Genomic DNA, 27,469 nt, shown 5'->3' on the forward strand with positions numbered 1-27,469 from the left:
TGTTGGAGTTTTCTGACTGGTTTATAGTAGTTTTTTGTTTTTTGTTTTTAAGATTTTATTTATTCATGAGAGACACAGAGAGGGGCAGGCTCCCTGTGGGAGCCTGATGTGGGACTCCATTCCAGGACCCCGGAACTACAAACTGAGCCAAAGGCAGTCATCAACCACTGACTGAGCCACCCAGGTGTCCCTGTAGTAGTTCTTTATAAAGCCTGCTCTCTGAGTCTTTTGTCAGTTCCAGGTGTCACATCTTCACACTGTGTAGCCTACCTTTTAATTATCTTTATGGTGTATTTTGATAGACTTATTAACTTTAATATAGTACCACATACTCCCTTTTTAAGATTAGCCATTTTGTGTTTTAAAGAGTATTTTCCTACCCTAGAGTGATGAACTTATTCTGTATTCTCAAAGATTTATTATTTTCCTTTCCACCTATATTTTTTATCGTCCATATGGTTATCTAGTGGTTCTAAAAACACTGAAAACTCTATCCTTCCCCCAGTTTTTCTTTGTCATAAAGCAAATGCTTTTGTGTGTGTCTATTTCAACTGTCTGTTCTTGCAGAATTCCAGAACTGTACTGTTTTAAGAACAGTACTGTGGCCTTATAATAAGTTTTGCCAAACAGCAAAGCAATCTTGCTATCATGTTTTCCCTTAGGAGTGTCTTGGGAAGGATTATTCAAAAATATATATAGACTTACAGTCAATGACATTCCAGAAAGACATCCTGTTGGAATTTTGATTGGAATTGCATAGAGCTTAATTTCAGGGAAATTGATTCTTTATAATATTGAGTCTTATAATCCATGAACATGGTGGTCTATGTCTTTCATTGATTGAGGTATTCTTTAATCTCTCAATTGTGCCAAGTTCTCCATAGAGTGCTTGCATACTCTGCTAGATTAATTTCTAGATACTTGGTATCTTTATGCTATTACAAGGGATATTTTTAAAAATTTCATTTCCAACTTTTTGGTTTGAATGTTTTATTCAACAACCTTAAATTTATGTCAGTTATATTTATCCATTGGGAGTCTTTACTTACACAAACATATGCATGTGTTTTATTTCTTCCTTTCCTGTCCTTCTATCTTTGCTTTTTCTTGACTATGGTCTTCAGTGCAATATTAAATATAAAGGATGATAAAATTTTTCTTTTTGCTTATTTCAAAATAAAAGCTTTTATTTTACCGTTAACTTTCAAATTTGCTAAGAGCATTTTTAATTGCAAAAGTGAATTTTAACAACCGTTTCCTGCCTCTATTAAAATATCTCTTTTAGTCTTAATATGTCAACTTTATAATATATATTGAATCAATCATGAAATAGAGATAAATTCAACTTGGCCCAGATATTTTATTCCATTTTAAAGATAGATGGATTTGATTTACTAATGCTTAGGACTTTTGTCCAAATTTTGAGGAAAATTGATCTGTAATTTTTCTTAAAATATCTCTGTCAGGTTTTGGGATTAAGATAGTGTTGGGCTCATAAGATGAGGTGGGGGGTACTTTGTGTTCTATTTGGATGAATTTGTTTAATAATGGATTTTCTCATCTTTAAAAACAGGTGATAAATCTTGCTGGTGAACCAGTTGAGGTCTGGAGCCCAGGTCATATTTTAAAATCTCTTCTTGTGTCTACTTACTGTACTTCCACAAGCATTATGAGATACACCTACCTCAGTGGTGGACCTCTGCATACTCATGGTTCTCTCAAATTTTGCTTCATGTCTTTTGAGGACATGGGATTTGGTGTATATACATGTGGATATATTTTATCTTCCTCACAGAATGAACCTGTTATTGAAACTCTATTTTTTAATGTCTAGAAATCTATTTTTCTGATATTAAGTAGCTATATCAGATTCCTTTTAGTGTTTGTAGGATATATATTTTTTAAATTTTCACTATTTTTAGTCAAACTTTTATCATTGTTATGTTAAAACAGCATGTAGTTCAGTTCTTAACCTAGTATGAAAATCTTTGCCCTTCAGTGTGAGCATTTTAAGCCAGTGGTAGATTAAACGACTAACAGCACACCTGGGTGGCTCAGGTGGTTAAGCATCTGCCTTCAGCTCAGGTCATGATCCCAGAGTTTTGGGATCCAGTCTCACATAGGGATCCCTGCTCAGCGGGAGTCTGCCCTCCCCCCCCCCCATCATGTGCCTGCTCTTGTGTTCCCTCTCTCTCTCTCTCTCTCTCTCTCTCCCCCTCCCTCCCCCCAAATCTTTAAAAAATAAAAGTGACTGACATTTAAATACTCATTTATGAGCTATTCTTTACATCTGTTAGTTTTCTCTATTAGTTTGATAATTCTACCCTAATGATTTTTTGTTGTCTTTTAGTGGTTACTCAAGGAATTACAATTTTCATCCTTAACCTATCAAAGAATACTGATCTCAACTTTACCATCCTCCTAGGCAACACAGGGATATCCTTAATCTGATCTAGTGTCAGACTAGACATTAGCCTCCTGACACCTAATCTCTGTACATGCAATTTAGGTCTCAGGGATTGGGGAAGAAAAATCATTATGTAGATTTTGGGGCTCTCTGAAATTCAGAGAAAACAAAGTTACCATGTAAACAATGCAACATTGTATGATTAGAAAATATTTAGAGAAAGAGACACAGAGAAATGATGGGACAAAAGAAATGATCAGCAAGTGAAGTCAGAAGTTCCCCAGGTGGTTAATTATTTTACCTTAAAACAGGCCCTTAGTTCACTTGCCCAGCAAATATTTATTGACAGCCTAGTATTTGTCAGACTTTGTGCTCAATGCTGAGGAGATCAGAGTCAATAAATCTGATGTGGTCCCTGCCTTTAATGCAAGTTGCATTGTTGATTCAAATGAGAAAGAGCTTAAAACAAAATATCATGTCCTTCCTACAAACAAACAAGGGAGGCAGTAAGATCCAGAATAGAGGTCAGAAGGGGAGGACAAGGATGATTTACCTCAATGGGGTGCTCCAGAAAGGCCTGAGAAGAAGATATTTAAGCTGAGGATGTATAGGATCAAATGAAGAGAAGGGAAAAGATTATTTCAAGCAGAGATGGGGAAGAATTTGGAGTGTAAAGAACCAAAAGGCTGGTGAGTCTGGACCTTAGGGTGCTGGTGATGGGACTGGCTACATGAATTTGGGATCCAGTACAAAACAAAACGCAAAATGAATATTGAAAACATGATGAACTTCCAGATGGCAACAGCAGAGCATTAAACTCATCAAGGGGCCCTTGTGAGCATGGGGCTCAAGATCAGAAGCCAGGATGACTGGGTGGCTCAGTTGGTTAAGTGTCTGCCTTCAGCTCAGGTCACAATCCTAGGGTCCTGAGTTTGAGCCATGCATTGGGCTCCCTGCTCAGTGGGGAGTTGGCTTCCCCCTTTCCCTCTGCCCCTCCCCCTCTGCTCATGCTTGTACGTTCTCTCTCTCTCTCTCTCAAATAAATAAAATCTTTTTTGGGGGAAAAAAAAAACCAGAAACCAGCCCTGGCTACAGGGAGCATAGTGAGAGTTGAGTCAAGGGAAGAGATAGGCATGATGCCATTGGAGCCCTAGTAAGGACTTTGAATTATATCTGAAGTTCAATGGGAAGCTAGTTATTAATAGGAAGAGCATTATAAAAATATTACTGTGTGCTACTCTGCTACATTTTTTATTCTTTACTAATTTAATCCTCACACAACCTTACTGTTCCAAAATTAAATCTGGATATATGGAAGTGACAAAGTGATGACAGGGAAGTCAATGGGTTTGAAAGGTTTTTATTAGTGACATTTCCCAAGAGGAAGGGACCGTCACACCGTGCAGAGCCATATGAGAAGCATCAGGTATTGTTCAGGAGGCAAAAGCATAAGAGTGAGGGGAAAGTCTAGACCAGAGACATTATTAGGGTTTCTGTGGGAAACACAGAGTACACAGTTTAGGACTGGCTAGTTTGAATACTTCCAGTGGGTTTAGGGCCTATAGAGGTGGTCTCTAGTTAACTGGTACTTGGCCGTGGGATGGTTTAGGGCAAGGGAGATTTGGTTTGGTGTGTGAGAATTGCCTGAGAAAGCAGGTGGGGGCTCAGCCTGGGATCAGCAGGTCTTCACAGAGAAGCTAATTTGCAGGAGAGAGGTAAACACTTTGATGAACCGAGGTCAAATAGAATGACAAGTCTAAGAAAGCACAGCTAGCATGCCTACTGAGGTAAGTGCTATTATCGCCATTTTATTTTTGTGTGTGTGCCATCCTGTGACTAATTTTATAAGTGGAGATTTGGCCTTTCCACACCCCTACTACTAATTTTGCCCACTCCCCACCCTCTGTTTCTGGTAACAACCTTTCTGTTCTTGTATCTGTGAGTTTTTTGTTTTGTTTTGTTTTGTTTTTAGATTCTACATGTAAGTGGTGAGATATACAGTATTTATCTGCTATTCCCATTTTAAAGATGAAGAAACTCAGGCAGAGAGAGATTAAAAACCTCACCCATGGCTACAGAGCTAGTCAGCACTAGAGCCTGGCTCAAAGTAGGTTACCAAAAAGCAGTCATTTAGACCAATGTGAATGTAAAACTCACTTTATGTGGGGGCACAAGGAAGATGGTGGTGGAGTAGGAGGATCCTGAGCTCACCCTGTCTTCCCTGCCCTCCCGCTCCCAGACACACCAAGAAAGCAGCTACATTTGTGAAACTGACTCTGAAAGCCCTCCCCCCCCACCCCGAACACTGGCACAGCCCACCTTGCCCAGTTAATGCCAGAGGGGCAGAGACATGGTTGGGAACCAGACTAATCACAAAGTGGGGGACACCATGAGCACAGAAGCCAGAGGATCAAATCCTATGCCAGGAACTCTAGTCATGGGGAGCCACACTGGGAAAACAGGTCTCCATAATACACAGCTTTGAAAACTAGTGGGTCTAACTCCAGGTAATTTTTTAAAATTATTTTTTAATTTTAATTTTTTAACTTCTTATTTTAATTCCATTTAGTTAATACACAGTGTAATATTAGTTTCAGGTGTACAACATAGTGATTCAACACTTTCCATACATCACTCAGTGCTCATCACAAGTACACTTCTTAAAAATTAGCAGAGCTTAACTCCAAGAGAGCCTGGAGGGTGATAGGAAACAGAGGCCCCACTCTTAAAGCATCAGCATAATAACTGCCCAAGGCATAGCACAGAAGCAGCAGGTGTTTGAAAACACCTGGGGATGTACATGAAGGACATTCATTTACTAATCTCAGAACCTATGCAAAGGAGCAGGGATCCTCAGGAGATTTCTCCAAGAATGGAAGGGCTGATAGGTACCATTTCTCTTCCCCTCCCCCAGCCTAGATAGATAGACATTCGCAGGAACCAGCACTAACTGTCTCCACTCTTGCTAGTGCCATGTGCCTCACTGTCCCCTTGCAGCCCCACTCTATCCAACCCTCCAACCCACCTACCTTGCCTGGCATCCCTACAAAGCAGCCCTTGCAGGAACTGGCACCATCTAAAATGAGTCCTGCCCTGGGGAAAAGAGGAGATAGCTCTCCAAACCAGCATGCCCACAGTTCAAGCAACCAAGGCTTTAGCTGGCTGCACAGGGAGCAAATGTGCTCACAACTGTGGCAGAGAGGCTAACTGCAGACAGCTAGCTTGACTGCTGACACTGCCTCGTACAAGCCCACAGCATCCTCCTATAGGCAGGCCCCTCAGCAGCAAAAGGATCAAACCCTGACCAGTGTGCTAACAACAGCAAAACACGTCATTGTAGCTAAGTGGGCTAAAAACAAATGTAGTTCAGCCACAGGAGTAGGACACCTGCAACCGAAATAAGACACTCCTGGAGCTCCTGGTTCTGGCAGCTAGGGGGAACTGTGCTACAGCACACCACAGGACCTCTTCCACATGGCCACTACTGTCAAGACCATTTATAGCTGACCTTCCTAATACATGGAAACAAACTCAGATAAAATAAAGAGACAAAGGAAAATGTTCTACATGAAAGAGCAGACAAAATCACAGCAAAAGAGCTGATACAGATAAGTAATGTGTCTGATAAAGGACTCAAAGTAATAGACATAAAGATACTCACCGAACTTGAAAAAAGAGTGGATAACCTCGGTGAGAACTTCAACAAAGAGCCAGAAAAACTTGAAGAGCTCAAAAACTAAGTTAAAAATACATAGAGGGAATCAACAGGGGGGCAGAGGATGCAGAAGAAAGAATCAGTGATCTGAAAAAGTAATAGCAACCGAGATGAACAGCAAAAAGAATTTAAAAATGAGAATAGGATAAGGGGACTCAGTGACATCAGTAAGCATCACAGCATTTGTAATTTAGGGATCTTAGAAGGAGAAGAGCAAAGAGAGGGCAGAAACTTATTTGAAGGAATGATAACTAAAAATTTCCCTACTCTAGGGAAGAAAGCATACATCTGGGCCTCAGAAGCACAGAGAGGCCCTAAATGATTAACCCAAGAAGATCTACACCAAGACACCTAATAATTAAAATGGCAAAAATGTAGTAATTAAAGAGAATTTTAAAAGCAGTAAGAGAAAAAAGGGTTACCAACAAGGGAAAACTCCATTAAGGCTATCAGCTGATTGCTCAGCAGCGGCTTTGCAGGCCAGAAGGGAGTGGCAAGATATATTGAATAAGGAAAAAACTGGAAAAGGAAAAAAACTGAAGCCAAGAATACTCTAACCAGCAAGGCCGTCACTTAGAATAGAGAGAAAAAGAATTTCCCAGAAAAAGAAAAGTTAAAGGAGTTCATCACCACTGAATTGGCCTTACAAGAAATATTAAAGAAAATTCTTTAAGTGGAAAGGGAAGAACATAGCTAGAGCAAGAAAATTATGAAAGGAAATATTTCACAGGTAAAAGCAAACATTAATAAAAGTAGATTAATTACTTAAAGCCAAAATGGAGGTTAAAACACAAAAGTACTAAAACCAATTATAGCTATAAAAATCAGTCGAGATACACAAAAGACATAAAATATGATATCATATACATAAAATATGGAGAGATTTAGTGTTTTTAAAATGTGTTCAAACTTAATCATCCTCTTAATAGTTACTGAACCTGAACATAAGACTGCTATACACATATGACACTATACATGAACTTAATGGTAACCACAAATCAAAAACCCATCATAGATCCAAGCATAACGCTAAAGAAAACAATCAACCATAAGAAAAGAAAGGAAAAGGTATGAACAGAGAACTACAAAAACACCAGAAAACAATGAACAAAATTGCAATAAATATATACCTACCAATAATTATTTTTATTTTTTTAAAAAAGATTTTATTTATTTATTCATGACAGACACACACACACACACACACAGAGGCAGAGACACAGGCAGAGGGAGAAGCAGGCTCCATTGCAGGGAGCCCAACGTGAGACTCCATCCCTAATCTCCAGGATCAGGCCCTGGACCAAAGGTGGCGCTAGCTAAACCGCTGAGCCACACGGGCTGCCCCTCAATAATTACTTTAAATATAAATGGACTAAGTGCTTTAATCAAAAGACATAGCATGACTGAATGGATTAAAAAACAAGACTCCTCTATACACTGCCCACAAGAGATCCATTTTAGATCTAAACATACACACAGACTGAATGTGAAAGGCTGGGAAAACATCTACCATATAACTGAAAGCAACAAGAAAGTAACAACAGACTAGGGTGGCAATATTTATATCAGAAAAAAAATGTACTTTAAAACAAAGGCTATAACAACAGACAAAGGAAGGCATACATAATGATAAAGGGAACAATCCAACAAGAAGATAGAACAATTGTAAATCTTGATGCACCCAATATATAAAGCAAAAATTAACAGACATATAAAAAGAAATTATATATCTGTAATACAATAATAGTGGGCACTTTAACAGCCAACTTGCAGGAATGGAAAGATCATCCAGAGAAAAAGTCAACAAGAAAACAGAGGCTTTGAAAGACACGTTAGACTAGACAAACCTAACAGATATATACAGAACATTCCATCCAAATCAAAATACACATTCTTTCCAAGTGCACATGGAACAATCTCTAGAATAGATCACATATTAGGCCACAAAACAAGTCTCAATAAATTTAAGAAGACTGAATTTCCATCATGCATCTTTTCAGACCACAACATATGAAACTGGAAATCAGTTATAAGAAAAAATCTAGAAAGAACACAAATACATGGAGGTTAAACAATATGCTGCTAAACACTGAATGGATCAACTAAGAAGTCAAAGAGGAAATAAAAAAATATGAAGACAAATGAAAATAAAAACACCATTGTGCAAAATCTTTGAAACACAGCAAAAGCAAATCAAAATCTTTGAAACACAGCAAAAGCAAATTTAAGAGGTAAGTTAATAGGAATAAGGCTGAGCTCAAGGAACTAAAAAAAATCCCCAAATAAACAACCTAACTTTACACCTAAAAGAGCTAGAAAAAGAATAAAGTCCAAAGCTAGCCAAAGGAAAAAATAACAAAGATGGGAGCAAAGATTAAAATAGAGGCTATAAAAGCTCAAAAACAGACCAATGAAACAAAGAGCTAATTCTTTGAAAAGATAAAATAGACAAAATTTTAGATTCATCAAAAAAGGCTCAAATGAATAAGATCACAAATAAAGGAGAAATAACCACCACATAAAAAAAAGACAGTATTATGAAAAATTATGTGACAACAAATTGGATAACTGAGAAGACAGAAATTCTTAGAAACATCTTCCAAAACTGAATAAAAATACAAAATTTGAACAGACTGATTACTAGTAATAAATAAATAAAACAATAAAATAAAATAAAACAATAAAATCGCCCAACAAATAAAAGTCCAGGACCAGAAGGCATCACAGATGAATTCTATCAAAGAAGAGTTAATATCTACATTTCTAAGACTATTACAAAAAATAGAAAAGGAGAATTTCCTATTTATTATATGAGGCTAGCATTACTCTGATACCAAAACTAGACAGAAACACTACAAAAAAAAAAAAAAGAGAGAGAGAGAGAGAGAGAGAACCACAGGCCAATATCTATGTTGAACATAGATGCAAAAAAAATTTTTTAAAGAGTTTATTTGGGGGAGAGAGAGAGAGAGATGGTGGGGACGGGGGAGAAGGGCAGAAGGAGAGGGACAAGCAGACTGCACTGAGTGTGGAGCCTGATGCAGGGCTCCATCCCATGATCCTGAGATCATGACCTGAGCTGAAACCAAGAGTTGGACACTAAACCAACTGAATCACCCCAGACAGCCATAATGCAAAAATTCTTAACAAAAGCTTAGCAATCAGAATCCAAAAATACATTAAAAAGTCATTTGTTATGATCAAGTAGGATCTATTCCAGGAATGCAAGAATGGTTCAGTATTAATAATTGAACACAGATGTAATTATCAACACCACATTGGCAAAAAGAATTCAAAAAACTTAAAAATTCATTTACCACAATCAAGTAAGACTTACAGGGATGCAAGTGTGGCTTACTATTTGCAAATCAGTCAATGTGATACATATATATCACATTAATAAGACAAAGGATAAAAACCAGCTGAATTAATGCAGGAAAAGCACTTGACACAATACATGCATTCATGATAAAAACTCCCATAAAGTAGGCTTAGAGGAAACATACCTCAACATAATAAAGACCATCTATAATGAACAGAAAGCTAAATCATATTTAATGCTGAAAAAATGAGAGCTTTTTCTCAGAGATCAAGAACAAGACAAGAAGAGGCAACAATCACCACGTTATTTCAACATAGTACTGGAAGTCCTAAATGCACTAGTCAGATGAGAAAAAGAAATCAAAGTAACTTAAATTGGCAAAGAAGGCAAATAAAATAAAACTGTCATTAAGCAGATGACATGGTATAGTTCATAAACAAAATTCAAACTGCTCCAAAAACTACTGAAACCAATTAATAAATTCAGTAAAGCCAGAGGATACAGAAATGTAATTTTTATACACTAATAACAGAGAAACATAAGCAGAATTTTTGAAAAAAATCCCATTACCAATTAACAAACATAATAAAATACCTCTGATTAAAAACTAACCAGCAGGGGAAGACTCGTGCTCTAAAAATGAAAAAACAGGTGAAAGGAATTGGGGATGACACACACTAGGGAGTGATATAACATGTTCAAGGACTGCAAGAATGAATACCACGAAAATGATCATACTACTCAAAGCAAGCTACACATCTGATGCAATTCCTATCAAAATACTGACAGTGTTTTTCAGAGAATTAAAAAAAGAATCCTAAACTTGGTACCAAACCACAAAAATCCTCACACAACCAAAGAAATCTTGAGAAAAAAGAAGCTGGAGGTATCCTAGTCCCAGGTTTCAAAATATATTCCAAAGCTATAGTTGCCGTATCTGTGGTGTGTGTGTGTGTGTGTGTGTGTGTGTGTGTGTGTGTGTGTGTAATGTCACTGGCATAAAAAATAAACACATAGATCAGTGGGAGGAGATAGCCAGGAAACAAACCCAAGCTTATATGGTCAATGGATCTACAACAAAGAGGCAAATATAGGCTATGGGGAAAAGACAATCTTTTCAACACCCGGTGCTGGAAAAAATGGACAGTACGTGCAAAACAACAAAACGGTAAAATGGGACCACTTTCTGACTCCTTACAAAAAAATACACTTGAAATGTATTAGAGACCCACATGTGAGACTGGGACCATAAAACTGCAAGAAGACATTGGCAGTAACTACTTGGATGTCAGCCTTCGCAACACTTTTCTAGATAGATCTTCTCAGGCAAGGGAACCAAGAGCAGAAATCAACTACTGAGACCACACCAAAATGAGATGCTCTTGTATGGCAAACAAGACCATCAACTAAATAAAAGGTAACCTATAGAATGAAAGAGACATTTGCTATATCTGATAAGTGGTGAATATCCAAAGTATTGGAAGAACTTACATAAGTCAGTTCAGGAAACCACCAAATCATCAGATGAAAACATGGGCAAAGGCCAGTCGTGAATAGACATTTTTCCAGAGAAGACATACAGATGGCCAAAAGACACATGGAAAAGTGTTCAACATCACTAGTCACCCAGGAAAGGTGAATCAAATCCAGAGTGTGATATCAGCTGACAACTGTCAGAATGGGTACAACCTAACGGGTAAAAATACCAAGAGCTGCCAAGGGTATAAAGAAAGGAGGAACCATCATGCACTGCTGAGGGAATAGAATTTGGTGCACTTTATGGGAAAATAGTCTGATTATTCCTCCAAAATTATAGAGAAATAACATGTGATCCATTATTTCCATGGCCATGTATTCACCCAAAGAAAATAAAAACAGCAATTTGAAGAGATATAATTACCTCGATTTTGGTTGCAGCATTACCCACGATAACCTAGATATGGAGGGGACCCACGTATCTACTGACAAGTGAATGGATCAAGAATAAGTGGTGTACACATACAATGAAATATTACCTGGCCTTGAAAAAAGATGTTTCATTTAATGAAACATTAATGGCCCTAGAAACTCTTATGCTAAGTGAAATTAGTGAGACAGAATATGACAGGTACCATAGAATTCTCCTTATATTTGGAATTTCAGAAGCCAACCAACCTACCAAGAAGAATTTAAGAAACAAACAAAAGCAGACTACAACATGCAGAGAACAAAGTGGTGGTCACTAGTGGGATGGTGGGCACAGTTTGGGGTGAAATGCATAAATGGTATCAACGGTTAAAAAACTTTCAGTGACAAAATAGATACCAAGTATGTGGAAATTATCGCATAGGGGATATAGGCAATAATCCTATGATAACACTGCTTTTTAACAGCTGGTGACCACACTTATCATGATCAGCAGTTAGTAATGTTTAGAATTTTCAGATCTTTATGTGTACAGTTGACACCAATATAACATTTTATGTCAATGGTTCCATTAAAAACTCACTTTATATTCAATTAAAGAGTGCAAGATCGGAAGCAAGTACAGAGTGATATGTGCATATCTTATAAAAGGAGCTGTATGTACATAGAAACAGTATGTGCAAAGTAAAGAAGTGGCAAAGCTTGGTGAATCCAGAATTGTCTCATTAACTGCAAAGTGCCAGGGAGTGTTAGGAGAAAGCAGCTCAGGAATGGGCAGGATGCAGTTTTGGGATGTCCTTTATCCTATCCAGTGTATAAATGGAGAGCCATATTTCTCCAAAGTCAGGCTTGAATGCAAGAATATCATCTAATCCTCTGTTAGCCAGGGTTTAGTCCAGGGAGCACAAACTATTCTAGCTGTTTTGAAGCAAAAAGTATTTGCTAGTAGAAAATAGTACCTACCAAATTGTTGGAAGGGCAGTTTGGTGGGGCCAGGCTGGGCATCTGGGAATGGCTGTCAACAGTACTGCAGACCAGGAGACGGGGAGATTGTAAGACACTGGGATGTGTGGGATCCCTGGGTGGCGCAGCGGTTTGGAGCCTGCCTTTGGCCCAGGGCGCGATCCTGGAGACCCGGGATCGAATCCCACGTCAGGCTCCCGGTGCATGGAGCCTGCTTATGTCTCTGCCTCTCTCTCTCTCTCTCTCTCTCTCTCTCTCTGTGACTATCATTAATAAAAAAAATCTTTAAAAAAAAAAAAAAAGACACTGGGATGTGGGTAATTGGAACCACTGGCTTCACTAACACACTCTTAGCTTTGGTCCACAGGTCAGGCTGCATCCAGGCTGTCATCATGCCTTCCATATCTGCACTAACAAAGAACAGATTGGCCGTGGGTCTCATGTGTCCCACCTGTGAAAACAGTGACCAGATAGGGGGATCTCTGCTAATGCTGCTACAGAATAAAGCCAATGTCTCCCTGGCTGTACTTGTTGATGAAAACATCAGACTTCCCTGAAGGATCACTTTTTACTACAAGTGCATCTGAATGGTGGACTCTGAATTACTTCCGGAATCCATCCAGTAAGGAACTCTACAAGATGAGGTTTTTAGCTTTATTTCTCTGCACTGTAAGGAGAAATACCCAAAGGAGGCCCACATTCACCATGGAGATGACTGCATTCACTGAGTAGACGGTAGGTAGACTGGAAGGAAAAGACTAGAGAGACACAGAGAAAATAAAACACACAGGATTTAGTGACTTATTAGACTTTAGATTAAACAGAGCTAAGCCAATTTATCAGCTTGTGATTGAAAGATTCATTTAGTGTACACCATGTCCAGTGACTGACTGGAGGTAACTTAGGGAGGTGATATGCTCTCTCTCCCAGCCTCCCAGCAAGAAAAATTATTGGAGGCTACAGCTGTACCAGATTTTTTGCCACAGCATTACAAGGGTCTCCATTTTTCCAGCTTCGATGCCATTTTCCTAATCTCTCACTGCGTGACTGCTAAGCCAATAGCATACTGAGATGGAAACTGAAGGACTCCATAAAAATCTGCTTTTCACTCCTTTTCATGTTCTAGTCTTGCTAGGACCTGCACCCCCACTTTACACATGCCTCATCATGCAAATAGTGGACACCCTCCTTGTAAGGGACAAGTTGTTAATGATTTCTTTAGAATAGGTAACATCTAACGAAGACCAGGTGAGAATGGCCAGAGCTATCATATGCGTATTCCAGACCATGAGCTTAGACATCTTAAGGCCAAGATCCCTGGGCTCCAAGGAGGAACACTTAGCCCCCTGTCTTTGTTCTAACTAGTTCCCCATGTACAGCAGACCACCATCCTCCATAAAATCCCCAAACTTTGAGCAAAGACTCATGCTCCTTTCTTTTCTGAGTCTCCCAGACACTCCATCTGTATCTGCTCTCTCCATATCATCAATAAACTCTGCTCTCACTTTCTGCTGGCTCACATTTGATTTCTATCCTGTGCAAAGCCAAAGACCCTCTTGGCTGGTACTGTGGAACCCCCCTGGGTCCTCAGACCTGGCATGCCAGCACCAACACCTTTTAGATTTTAGTACAGTTAGTTTCTCCAGGACATCTAAACTGTCTCCTAATCAGCTAAATCCGGTAACATTTGTCAGCCAGTTTTATGTTTCATATGATTTATATTATTATGTCTCCTAATTTCATTACAAATGGAGAAGTTTTTGGTTTCTGTTCTTTCTGCTGATTTTGGGCAATTCTTGAAAAGGGAAGTGTTAAAAATGTCTTGAATTGTCTGAAAAATAAAGTCTTGCTTTGTTAATTTTTAATAATTTCTTCTCAAAATATTATAATTCTTCTAAATAACAACTTATGTTTATATATATAATTTTTTGACCTGGAACATAGTTTTTATCACCATTCAGTAAACCTCTCCACACATTCATTTAAAGAAACAGAGTTAACAATTGATATATGGGAACAATTACTATAAAGGAAAAACAATTTATATCAAATATAATTTTGATATGTAAAAACAAGTATAGCAATAAACACAACAAAAACAACAAAAAAAGCAACCAGGTTAAAAAGTGGTCAAAGGACTTGAATAGACATTTTCCCAAAGAGCAAATGGCCAATTAGCACATGAAAAATTGCTCAATGTCACATATCATTAGAGAAATGCAAATCAAAGCCACAATGTGATTGTACTTCACACCCATTAGATAGCTTTTATAAACAGAATAAGATTACACAAAACAAGATTTGGCAAGAATGTAGAAAAACTGGAAATCTTGTGAATTGCTGGTAGTAATGTGTGACTATTATGGAAAACCTAGGGGTTTCTCCAAAAAGTAAAATAGAATTACCATATGATCCAGTAACTCCATCTCTGAGTATTATCCCAGAGAACAGAAAGCAGAAACTTAACCAGATATCTGTACACCCATGTTTATGGCATCATTATTCATAGTAGCCAAAAATAGAAGTAACTCAAGTGTTTTTCAGCAGATATATGGGAAAATTATTATTTTTATTTTTTTATATATGGGAAAATTAATTGTGGTATGTACATATAATGGAATACTATTCAGCCATAGAAAGAAAGAAAATTCTGACACATGCTTCAACATAGGTACAACTTGAGGACATTATGCTAAGTGAAATAAACCAGTCACAAAGAGACAAATGTATGATTCTATTTATATGAGGTAACTAGATTAGTCAAATATATAGTGGTTGCCAGTGGATAGGGAGCTTCTCACTGAGGAGTGAAAGGATTGAGCACCACATTGGGTAACCCAACTTTTAAGACTTGCTCAACAGAGACAAGCCACCAAAACATTTCGTTTTTGAAAATCAACAGTGCTTGTATCCATGGGACCAACATTGAGAAATGGCCATCGTAGGACCTTTATTCTGGCCTCATTCACCCCAGAGATCAGTACAGAAGCAGCTGATTGAAAGGCACCCAGTCTTATTTTCTTATTTTAAGCATTGACCTGAGGGCAAGGCATCTAATGTAACACATGTGTAGGAGGTTGCTGGGGTACTCTCAGGGGATAGAAGCTGGCAAGTGTTGTTATCTTTGCATTCTCCCTTTGTCATGTTCTGGAGTGCAAGTATTTCCCAGAGGAGAGCTTTTGCACATATCTGGTGCTTTGGTTTTTATGTCTGTACCACAGATTTTATGGCTGCTGTCCAGAGGACACCCTGACTGCCTGGCTCTGCTGGCCAAGGGCCATGCATTCTTGGATCCAATGTGACTATAACAAGTAAAGAGACAGTACTTGGCAGGCTACCACTCCTAGGGCACTGCACAGACCTCAGACTGAAAGTCACCCCAGTCTTTCTAGAAAATAAGCCTATTTGCTTGTCCTCGAGATTTGGCATGAGGGGCAGTCATCTGATTTGGCACACATCTAGGAACATACTGAAGTGTTCTCTGGGGACAGAGGCTGGTAGGTGCCATCTTTGTGCTCTCCCTCTGCCTTATTCCAGGTTACCAGTATCTCCCAAAAAGGAATTTTTACACTTTTCTGTCATCCTGATTTGCTGACTGCCATCTAGGGAACATCTGTATACCATCTGGTTCCGTAGTCAGTGGGATTTCTGCTTGTGGTCCCACAGACTGTTTATATGTGCATACCTTAAAAACTGCTTCCTGAGGGTAAGGTCTTGGCATAGCCTCAAATATTGGGAACCACTTAAAAAGACAAACAAAAACAACCCCAGTCTACTTGGACAATCACAAAGGTTTGAGAGACCACAAAAAACTAGGGCAGGGAACAATAAGTTTCATCTCCTACAACAAGGCCACTACTTCAAGACTGAGAGGTGTCTGTTTTATCTAATGCATAAAACCCAACATAGGTAATCAAGCAAAATGAAAAATGGAATATGTTTTAAATTAACAGCAAGATAAACCTCAGAAAAAGTCCTTCATGAAATGGAGATTAGCCACTTATCATTTACCTGATAAAGACTTTATTTTTTTATTTTTTAAAGATTTTATTTATTTATTCACAAGAGACACATACACACACAGAGGCACAGACACAAGCAGATGGAGAAGCAGGCTCCATGCAGGGAGCCTGATGTGGGACTCCATCCCAGGACCCCAAGATTACGCGCTGAGTTGAAGGCGGTGCTAACACTCTGAGCCACCTGGGCTGCCCCCTGATAAAGACTTTAAAACAATGGTCATAAAGATGCTCATCAAACTCAGAATGAATGAACACAATGAGAACTTCAACGAGATAGAAAATAGAAGAAAGCACCAAAGAGAGGTCACAAAGTTGAATACAATAGCTAATGTGAAAAGCGGATCAAAGTGGTGGCACTTGCACTGTGGCCATGGAGATGAAGGTCCTCCTCACACCTCCTCCTGATCCAGGTCATGCTTGCTGTTGCTCTCCTCTCCCCACCCCCATAAAGAAGATGGAGCTGATCCAGGAGGTGAAGCTGGCAGAGCAGGCCAAGCGCGATGCAACAAAAGCTCAGGCAGGGCTCTGCTCTGACCAACAAGGAACACAACCTGCTCTTGGTGGCCTAAAAGAAGATGGTTGGGGGCTGCAGGTTATCCTGGAGGGTCATCTTGAGCATTGAGCAGAAAACCAACACCTCCAATAAGAAGTTGCATATGATTAAGGACTATTGGGAGAAAGTGGAGTCTGCGCTGAGGTCCATCTGTACCATGGTGCTGGAATTTTTGGGTAAATATTTAATAGCCAATGCAACTAACCCAGAGAATATATGAAATGGATTACCTCCAGTACCTTGCTGAAGTTGCATGTGGTGGTGATCGAAAACAAAAGATAGATAATTCCCAAGGAGCTTGCAAGAGCTTTTGATATAAGCAAGAAAGAGATACAACCCATACACCCAATTTGCCTGGGGCTGACTGTTAACTTCTCTGTATTTTACTATGAGATCCTTAATAACCCAGAGCTTACCTGCACACTAGCTAAGACAGCTTTTCATGAGGCTATTACAGAACTTGATCCACTGAACAAAGACTCATACAAAGACAGCACCCTCATCATGCAGTTGCTTATTTGCAAAGACAGCATCTAATATCATGGACATCAGTGCAGGAGAAGAATGTGATGTATCAGAAGAGGCAGAAAACTATATACATACAGTGTCATCCTTCTTGCTCTCAAGAAACCTTTTTACTTATCTCCATTACTTGCTTGGATTTCCTATAGCAAAGAAACTCATTCTGTGTATGGAACCAACTGTTTATAGTCTTTTCACACTGCAGCTTTGGGAAAATTCCATTCCTTGATTTGTGTTTGTTTTGGTCTTCCTGGTGTGCAGCTATTGTTGTAGGAAAGCATTAATAGCTTCATTTCATATCAACATAAGTAACTCCCAAACACTTACATAGAGAACAAAAAATGTATCTGGTATTTAAGTAACCTGAACCAGTTCTGCAAAGTGACTGTGTTTTGTATTAGTGTGAAGATATGAAAATGTAGTTCATTATAATTTAAAAAGTGTTCTACATAACTTCTTAATTTCTACATTCCCTCCTTTACTCTTCTTTGGGGGTTTCCTTTCAGTAAGCAACTTTTCCATGCTTTTAATGTATTCCTTTTTGGTAGGAATCCAGAAATATTAGATTGAACGGCAAAGCATTTGGCATTTCTGTGCTTGGCGGGGGCGGGGTGGGCACAAATCAAAATGCCTCACATATCGTATATGATGGAGGTCTTGTGTATCTGTGACAATAGGAAGCTTCCTAATTCATTCTTCATTTGTTGCTGTTTAAGTTGACAATGTCCCTAACAAAAATTCACTTATGTCTCCTGCCTTTGTAGTTCTGGTATTCACTTTACTACGTAATAGAAGTAGCACGTTGCTGCCAGAATGCAAGCATCATTTTTGGCAAATTACAGTGTGTGTAATTTCTTACTATCCTAGAAAGTGGAATTAAAGTACACAAATTTCAAGTCTAAAACGTTAATACTTTTCCATACAGATTTGTGCCTATGTGAGAGGGTGTCCAGTTTGTCTAGTGATTGTCATGTAGAGTAGGATCACTAGCGTACATTGCTAATCATTGACTATAGTCCCAAAAAAGCCATGTGAAAATGTTATGCCCTATGTAACAGCAGAATAACATAAAGTAAATCTCATTTTATAAAACAAAACCAAAAAGCTAATCTGAAAAAAATGCAAGAGTGGTTCAATAGCTGACTAAATGAAGCAGAACAAAGTATCTGTGAACTTGAAAACAGGGCAGTTGGACTCAATCAAAGCAGCAAAATGAAAAAAAAAAGAATAAAGAAAAGTGAATCTAGCTTGAGAGACTTCTAAGATAACATAAAGCACATTAACATTCACAGTATGGGGATCCCAAGAGAGAAAAAGGGGCAGGAATCTTATTTGAAGCAGTAATTGCTAAAAATTCCCCTATACTGGGGAAGAAAATAGATATCCATGTCCAGGAAGTTCAAAGAGTTTCAAATAAGATAAACCCAAAGAGACCTACAGCAAGACACTTTAAAATGTCTAAAACCAAAGACAAAGAGATAATCATAAAATAAGCAAGGGAAAAACAACATGTTACATATAAGAGAATCTCCATAAAACCATGAACAAATTTTTCAGAAGATAATTTTCAGGCCAGAAGGGAGTTGCATGACATATTTAAAATGCCAAACAAACAAACAAACAAACAAAACAAAACAAAACAAAACAAACAAAAAAACGGAAAAAAAACCTTACAAACAAGAATATTCTGCCCAGCAAGACTATCATTCAAAATTAAAGGAGAGATCAAAAGTTTTTCAGACAAACAGAAAGTAAAAGAATTTATCACCATTAAACAAGCCTTTTAAGAAATGTTAAGGAGACTTCTTTAGGCAGAAAAGAAAGGGTGCCAATTAGAAATAGGAAAACATATGAAAATATAAAATCTCACTGGTAAAGGTAAAAAGTAGTAAAATTTAGAATAGTCTATTGTTCTTAAAAAAAAGAATAATCTAATGTAAAGGTGGTGGTGAATTAATCCCTTATAAAGCTAATATGAAGGTTAAAACACAAAACAAAATAACTAAAATGATAAAACAACTATGGATGCCTGGGTGGCTCAGCGGTTGAGCATCTGCCTTTGGCCCAGGGCCTGATCCTAGAGCCCCGGGATCGAGTCCCACATCAGACTCCCTGTATGGAGCCTCCTTCTCCCTCTGCCTATGTCTCTGCCTCTCTCTGTGTGTCTTTCATGAATAAGTAAATAAATAAGATCTTTAAAAACAATTATAAAATAACTAATTTTTAAAAATTTATAATTTTAAAATTTATAATAATTATAAACATAAGAGTATAAAAATGTAGTTTTAGAATGCATTCAAACCTAAATTAACAATTTCAAACAGAGTGTTTAAAGTTGTTATATGTAATCCACACGGTAACCACAAAACCAGAACCTATAGTAGATACACAGAAGATAAAAACCCTGGACTCTAAGCATGCCACCAAAGAGAATAATGAAATCACAAAGTAGGAGAGCAAGAAAAAAAGAACCTAGGAACTATAAAATAGCTGGAAAATAATTAACACAATGACAATTAGCATATACTTTTAAATAATTTGGGAGGCAGGATCAAGATGACAGAGTAGGAAGATCCTGAGCTTCTCTTCTGCCATGGACACAATTACATATACAACAACTATCTCTAATAATAAATCAAAAACTATCCTAACAGATCATACACAATAAGAAAAAGACATATTGAGATGGGTATGAGGGATGGAGATGTGGGTTAGTCAGGATCCACACTCTGGCATAAAAAACCCAAGAGAAAGAGATAGTAGAACCTTCTACTGGGGACAAGGGTCTGAACCTCACATTGAGCTCCACAGCCCAGGGGACCTGCACCAGGAAGAGGAGCAGTCATAACATTTAGTTTTGAAAACTAATAGGTATTATTGTTTAGGAGAGCTGAAGGGTTGTGGGAAACCAAGACACCCTTCTTCTTCTTCTTTTTTTTTTAAAGATTTTATTTATTTATTCATGAGAGACACACAGAGAGAAGCAGAAATACAGGCAGAGGGAAAAGCAGGCTCCTTGCAGGGAGCCTGATGTGGGACTCAATCCCCGGACCTGGGATCATGACACTGAGTCACCCAGGTGTCCCCCAACACTCTTCTTATAGGGTACATACACTATCTCACTCACTGTGAGTCCTGTCAAAGGCAACAGTATGAAAAGACTCGGTTACACATGATTCATTGACTAATTTTTGGGCATGTGCCTGAGGGGAAGATATCTGTTGGATTACTCTCTGGGGACAGAAGCATTAGTGAGCACCATTTTTGTTTTATTTCTTCCCCATCTCTACCTAGCTGCCCTGATGTTGGTGTAAGCCATTTCAGATATTCTCCATCTAATGTGCTTGTACCATTCACCCCATTTGGCATTTCCTTGCAAACTCACCCTGCTAAATTGTCCACTTAGCCCAAAGACTGTCCCAAGTGGGCCCTGCCATACCACTGCTGGTGCCCACCCAAAAGAGACCCTCCACCCCACCACACCTGGCAGATAGCCTCAGCAGGAACTGGAGCCCCTCCCACACTGTGTTATCCTGAGGGACCAGCCACATAACCCTAGAATTCCTACAATAGTCACAACAGGACCTTGCAGCAAGCCACACCACAGGTCAGTCCTTCCCACCAGCATGCCTGCAGTTGTCACAGCTGGGCCTCACAGCCAGCCAAACTGGGAACCAATCCTACACACTAGCATGCCTACAAGTCATGGCTGGGCCTTTCAGTCAGACAGGTCAGGGGCCACACGTATTCACCAGAACACTCATAGCAATCATGGCTAGAATTCAGAGAGACCCAGGCACTAGTTACTTTGCACTACTCATGAGGAAACTATAGCAAGAGGGTGCATGCAGTCTACACAGGGTTCATTGAGCTCAGATGACCAAAGGTGTTTGCACTATTTGGTCTCACAGATTATCTTTGGCATAAAGCCACCCTTTAAAGACTAGGAGATATAAATGATCTACCTAATGCATAGAAACAAAAGGTATTAAGCAAAATAAAGAGACAGAGTAATATGTTCCAAAGAAAAGAACAAGACAAAATCTCAGAAATAGAACTAAATGAAATCGAGATAAGCAATCTACCTGATAAAAATTCAAAGTAATAGTCATAATTATGCTTACAAAACTCAGGAGAAGAATGGATGAACACAGTAAGAACTTCAACAAACAGATAAAAAATATAAAATAGGGGATCCCTGGGTGGCACAGCGGTTTGGCGCCTGCCTTTGGCCCAGGGCGCGATCCTGGAGACCCGGGATCGAATCCCACGTCGGGCTCCCGGTGCATGGAGCCTGCTTCTCCCTCTGCCTGTGTCTCTGCCTCATTCTCTCTCTCTCTCTGTGACTATCACAAATAAATAAAAATTAAAAAAAAATAAAATAGAACCAACAGGAGCTGAGGAATACAATAATGGAAATGAAAAATACACTAGAAAGAATCAACAGCAGATTAGATGGTACAAAATAATGGATCGATGATTAGGAAGATAGCATAGTGGAAATCACCCAATCAGAAGAGCCAATAGAAAAAAAGAACAAAAACAACAACAGAAACAGAATGGTTTAAACACCTACAGGACAATATCAAGTGTACTAACATTCACATTATAGGTGTCCCAAAAGGAGAAGAGTGAGAGAAAAAGAAAGAGAAACTATATGAAGAAAAAATGGCTGAAAACTTTCCTACCCTGGTGAAGAAAATAGACATTTAAGTCTAGGAAGTACAGAGAATCCCAAAGAAGAGGAATGCAAAGAGACCAAGACATGCTATAATCAAAGTGTCAGCAGTTAAAGAGAGAATCCTAATAGCAGCAAGAGAAAAATAAGACTATGTACAAAGGAACAACCAAAAGGCTATTAGCTGATTTTCAGTAGAAACTTTATAGTCCAGAAGAGAGTGGCACAGTATATTCACTATGGTGAAAAGAAAAAAACTTCCAAATAATATTCTATCAGCCAATTGAAGGAGAGATAAGGAGTTTCCTAGGCAAGCAAAAGCTAACAGAGCTCACCAATACAAAACCAGCCTTATGAGAAATGTTAAAGGGAATTCTTTATTTGGAAAAGAAAAGGCCATTATAAGAAATTGGAAAATTATGAAAAAATCACAGTGGTAAAGGTAAACGTATGGTAAAGGCAGTGGATCGACAACCTGCATAGCTAGTGAGAAAGTTAAAAGATAGAAGTAGTAAAATCATCTAGACTTGCAATACTTAGTCAAAGTATTCATGAAATAATAAGGGATAATATACCAAAACCATAAAAGTTGATGGGGAAACAAAAATGTAGTGCTTTTAGAACACATGTGACCTTAAGCAATCATCCACTCACAGCAGACTGCTATGTACATTATATGTATGAATCTCATGGTAGCCACAAACCAAGTACCTAAAAATAAAGAGAAAGGACTCCAAGCATAATATTAAAGAAAGCCATCAAACAGTAAAGGAAGAGAGCAAGAGATGAATAAAGGAACAGAGAAATACAAAAAGTCAGAAAATAATGAACAAAATGGCAACAAGTACATACTAATCAATAATTACTTCAAATGTAAATGGACTAAATGCTCCAATCAAAATAACATGGTAGGGGAATATCTGAATATATACTGCCTGTAAGACATTCGCTTCATATCTAAATACACACACAAACTGAAAATAAAATGACAGGAAAAGGTATTCAATGCAAATAGAAACAAAAAGAAATCTGGGAAGCAATACTTAATCAGACAAAATAGAGTTTAAAACAAAGATTATAATGACATAATGATAAACAGATCAATCCAAGAAGGGGATATAATACTTGTAATTATCTATTTACCTACTATAGGAGCACCTAAATACATAAAGTAAATATAACAGATATGAAGGGAAAAATTGACAGCAATACAATAGTAGAAGACTTTCACACCCCATTGACATCAATATCATCCTGACAGAAAATCAATAAGGAAAATAAACCTTAAATGACACATTAGACCAGATAAACTTAATAGATATATAGAGAAAATTGAATCAAAACAGCAAAATGCCAATTCTTTTTAAAGCATATATGGAACATTCTTCAGGATAGATCACATGCTAAGCCACCAGGTAAATCACAATAAATTTGGAAATTTGAAATCATGCCAGGCATCTTTTTTTAACTACAAAGTATGCATCTAGAAATCAATTACAAGAAAAAAGATGGAAAGAACACAAGCACATGTAGACTAAATCACATTCTACTAAACAACCAATGGGTCCAGAAATTCAAACTGCTATAAATAAAATACTATAAGACAAATGAAAATGGAAACATAACAATCCAAAATCTAAGGAATGTAACAAAAACAATTCTAGCAGGGAAATTTATAGTGATACAGGCCCACCTGAAGAAACAAAGGGAAAAAAATCAAACAGATAGTCTAAATTTATACCCAAAGGAGCTAGAAAAAGAAGAATGCATAAGTCTGCATTGTTAGAAGGGAAATAATTAAGAGCAGAGTGGATAGAGACTAAAATCACAATAGAAAAAAAATCAATGAAACTATTATCTGGTTCTTTGAAGAGACAGAATTGATAAACCTTTAGCCAGATTCATAAAGAAAATGAGACGGGATTCAAATAATAACATCAGAAATGAAGGAGAAGAAATGACAATTGACACCCCAGAAATACAAAATAAAATAAGAGACTAATATGAATAATTATATGCCAAAAAATGGGCAACTTAGAAGAAATGGATAAATTCCTAAAACACAAAATCTCCAAGACTGAATCAAGAATAAATAGAAAATCTGAACAGGCAAATTACTAGTAATGAAATTAAATCAGTAATCAACTCCCCCCAAAACCAAAATCCAGCACCAAATGGCTTCATAGATGAATTCTATAAAATATTTAAAGAAAAGTTAGCCTATCTTTATCATATGATTCTAAAAAATTGAAGAGGAAGAAAACTTCCAAAGTACATGAGACTAGAAGTACTTCAATATAAAAACCAGACCGTAACACTACAAAAAGGAATATTACAGGCCAATATCTCTGATAAATACTGATGCAAAAATCCTCAACAAATTCTTTAGCACACCAAATTGAACAATACATTTAAAGGATCATACCCTATGATCAAATGGGATTTAATCCAGAAATGCAAGAATAGTTCAATATCTACAAATCAATGAATGACACACCACATTAAGAGAAGGATAAAAATCATATGATCATCTCAACAAATGTAGAAAAGCATTTGATAAAATTCAACATCTATTTACTATAAAAATTCTTAACAAAATATGTATGTAGTGGACATATTTTAATATAATAAAGGCAAAATGTGACACACACAGGTAACATAATACTTAATGGTGAAAAGCTGAAAGATTTTCCTCTATTATCAGGAATAAAACAAGTAGATGCACACTCATCCCTTTTTGCAAAAATAGTTTTGGAAGTCCTAACCATAGCAACAGACAAGAAATAAAAGGCATCTAAATTTGAAAAGAAGTAGTGAAATATGCTAAGTGAAATAAGTCAGAGAAGCCAAATACTATATGATCTCACTCATATGTGGAATTTAAGAAAGAAAACAGATGAACATAAGGGAAGGGGGAAAAGAAAAAAGGAGAGAGGGAAACAAGTCTCAAAAAACTCAATCATAGAGAACAAATTGAGGGTTGATGGAAGGAGGAGGGTAGGGGATGGGCTAGATGGGTGATGGGTATTAAAGAAGGTGCTTGTGATGAGCACTGGATGTTGTAAGTGATGAATAATTGAATTCTGCTCTAGAAATCAACATTGTGCTATATGTTCACTAACTAAAATTTAAATTAAAACAAAAACAATACAAAACCAAACCAAACCAAATCAACAATTAGTAAAACTGTCACTATTTATAGAAGATATCATAATGCATTTAGTAAATACGTATGATACAAAATTAACATAAATAAATCTGTTGCATTTCTATGCACTAATAATAAACTATCAGAGAAAGAAATTAAGAAAACCATCACACTTACAATTGCATCAAAAATAATAAAATATCTAAGAATACCTAATACATGTAAGGACCTGTGCTCTGAAAACTATGACATTGATAAAGAAATTAAAGACAACAGAAATGGAAAATTAATATTATTTTCATGGAAAAAAGAATATTGTTAAAATGTCCATACTACCCAAAGCAGTATACTGATTCATTGAAGTCTCTATCAAGCTCAAATGGATTTTTTTTTTTTTTACAGAATTAGGATAAATAATTCTAAAATGTGTATGGCAATACAAAAGATACCAAATAGCTAAAGCAATTTTGAGAAAGAGCAAACCTGGAAGCATTAGTAATCAAAATCATATAGTATTGGCATAAAAACAGGCACATAGATAATGGAATAAATATCCCAGAAATAAAGCTGCATATATATTCAATTAACTTACAACACTGTAACCAAAAGTATACAATGGGACAAAAGACAGTCCTTTCATACTTTCTTAGATCTGTTTCCTCAGGTAAGGGTAACAAAGGCAAAAATAAATAAATGAGGCTACATCAAACTAAAAACCTTTTTCATGGTGAAGAAAAACAGATTCAAAAATTAACCTATCAACTGGGATAAAGTATTTATAAATTATATAACTAATAAGGGGTTAATATCTAAAATATATATAGAACTCACACAATTTAATGTCAACAACAATCTGATTTAAAAAATGAGCAGAAGTCCTGAATAGACATTTATCCAAAGAACCTTCTGGAAGGCCAACACACACGTGAAAAGAGGATCACCATCACTAATCTTTAGGGAAATGCAGATCAAAACCAAAATGAGATACCACCTTATACCTTATACCTTATATACCATAATGACTAATTATGAATACAGGAAGTAACAAGTAGTGGTGAGGATGGGAAGAAAAGGGAACCCTACTGTGCTGCTGGTGGGAATATAAACTGGTGTAACCACTATGGAAAACACTATAGAAATTCCTCAAAAAATTAAAAACAGGTGTACCTGGGTGGCTCAGTCAAACACCCAACTTTTGATCTCAGCTCAAGTCTTGATCTCAAGGTTATGAATTCAAGCCCCATCTTGTCCAGCATGGAGCCTACTTAAAAAAAAAATTAAAAAAACAGAACTATCATACAATCCAGTAATTCTACTTCTGCTATCTATCCAAAGAAAATAAAAACACTAGTTGAAAAATATATATGTAAAACAAAAACACAGAAGCATATATGCACACTTACATTCACTGAAGCATTTACAAAGCCAAGATATATAAGAAACCTAAGTGTTTGCCAATAGATGAATGGATAAAAAAGATGTGGCATATATATACACAATGGAATATTACTCAGCCATAAAACTGAGATCTTGCCACTTGTAACACCATGGATGGAACTAGAGGTATTATGTTAAGTGAAATAAATCAGAGAAAGACAAATAGTACATGATTTCACTCATACCTGGAATCTAAAAAATGAAACAAAGCAGAAACAGACATAGATACAGAGAACAATTTGGTGGTTACTAGAAGGAAGGTGGTGGTGGTGGTGGTGGTGTATAAAATAGGAGATTAAAAGGTATAAACGTCCAGTTATAAAATAAGATTCAGAAATACAATGTACAATACAGGGAAGATAGTTATTATTAACATTATTAGCAACTTTGTATGGTGAGAGATAGTAGCTAGATTTATAACTTTGTAATGTATATAAATGTTGAAACACTATATTGTACAACTGAAACTAATATTGTATGTCCGCTATGCTTCAATAAAAAAGAAAATAATAATTTATTTAAGCAGAAAGGACCTAAATTCTCCAATCAAAAGACACAGTGTGGCTGAATGAATTTTAAAAATCTAGGGGCAGCCCCGGATGGCTCAGTGGTTTAGTGCCGCCTTTGGCCTAGGGCATGATCCTGGAGACCCGGGATCGAGTCCCATGTCAGGCTCCCTGCATGGGGCCTGCTTCTCCCTCTGTCTGTGTCTCTGCCCCTCTCTCTCTCTCTGTGTCTCTCTATTAATAAATAAATTTCTTAAAATAAATAAATAAATAAATAAATAAATAAATAAA

General features: G+C 37.3%; 1 pseudogene; it reads left to right on the forward strand.

Annotated features, from left to right (window-relative positions):
* Positions 1-16,704: 16,704 nt before the first annotated feature.
* On the forward strand, positions 16,705-17,638 carry LOC100683672 (annotated as a pseudogene).
* The last annotated feature ends 9,831 nt before the right edge of the window (positions 17,639-27,469 follow it).

Source organism: Canis lupus, chromosome 22, assembly GCF_011100685.1.
Source record: "Canis lupus familiaris isolate Mischka breed German Shepherd chromosome 22, alternate assembly UU_Cfam_GSD_1.0, whole genome shotgun sequence".
Lineage (NCBI taxonomy): Eukaryota > Metazoa > Chordata > Mammalia > Carnivora > Canidae > Canis > Canis lupus.